The sequence below is a fragment of the Suricata suricatta genome, chromosome 2 (genome assembly GCF_006229205.1).
Source record: "Suricata suricatta isolate VVHF042 chromosome 2, meerkat_22Aug2017_6uvM2_HiC, whole genome shotgun sequence".
NCBI classification, from domain to species: Eukaryota; Metazoa; Chordata; class Mammalia; order Carnivora; family Herpestidae; genus Suricata; species Suricata suricatta.
In genome coordinates, this window is record NC_043701.1 from 98,416,430 (window position 1) to 98,417,386 (window position 957).

The following is a 957-nucleotide window of genomic DNA, read 5'->3' on the forward strand; positions in this document are numbered from 1 at the left end:
AGGTTCTCAACCCAGCAGTGAGAGTGACTCTCTTAAAAATATAGGTCAGGTCATATCATTTCTCTGCTTCAAAAGCTGCAGTGACTCTCCACTTCACTTCTGTAAGCACTAAAATATGTACACAGTCCTGTAAGATCTCTCTTCCTCCACTCCTCTATGACCTCACCTATTAGCCTCTCCCTCTCCCTCTTTGCTCCAGCCACAATGGCTTCCTTGTTCATCTTGGAAAATGCTGGGCACATACCTACCCCAGGGACTTTATATCAGGTTTTCTTCTGCCTCTGATGTTCTGCCCCAGTTTTAGTTTGGTTTGGTTTGGTTTGGCTTATTCCCTCATTTTCTTCAAGTCTTTGCTCAATGTCACCTTTTCAATGAGAAACAACCTGTGGTATTATAAATATATTTGGTCTTAGTCTCCTGTGCCTGGTCCAGAGTTCCTAAAACCCTTGTAATTTTTTGAATGATAAGGGTGCTATCTTTTGTTCTAATATTTGGTCATTAATGCCAGTTCTGGACAAAAGAGCATCTAAGAGCCCTGGACTGTCTGAAGTGAGAAAAGAGTCTGTTTGCTGACAGAATGGCAGTGGCTGGGGCCCTATATAGTTTTGGAATGAGGGCTGGTCACCAGAAAGCCAAGGCATGATTGGAACCTGCAACTTTTAGCCCCATTCCCCCATCTGGAAGGAGAGGAGAGGGGCTTGAGATTAAGTGGGTTTTTTTTATTTTTTATATTTCACTTTTTTATTGCAATTTTATTTTATTTTTTTAACATATTCAATTATTTCCCATCGTTTACAATACAGTAGTTACAATGACACTCCAAACAGAAAAGCAAAGTAAAAAATCAAAACCCCAACTTCTATTTCATGTAATTAGACTTATACAGAAATTAGAAGGTTAAGTAACAACTAGTTAATCACCTAATTTCACAGCTATCTGACGTGGCATTCGTTATAT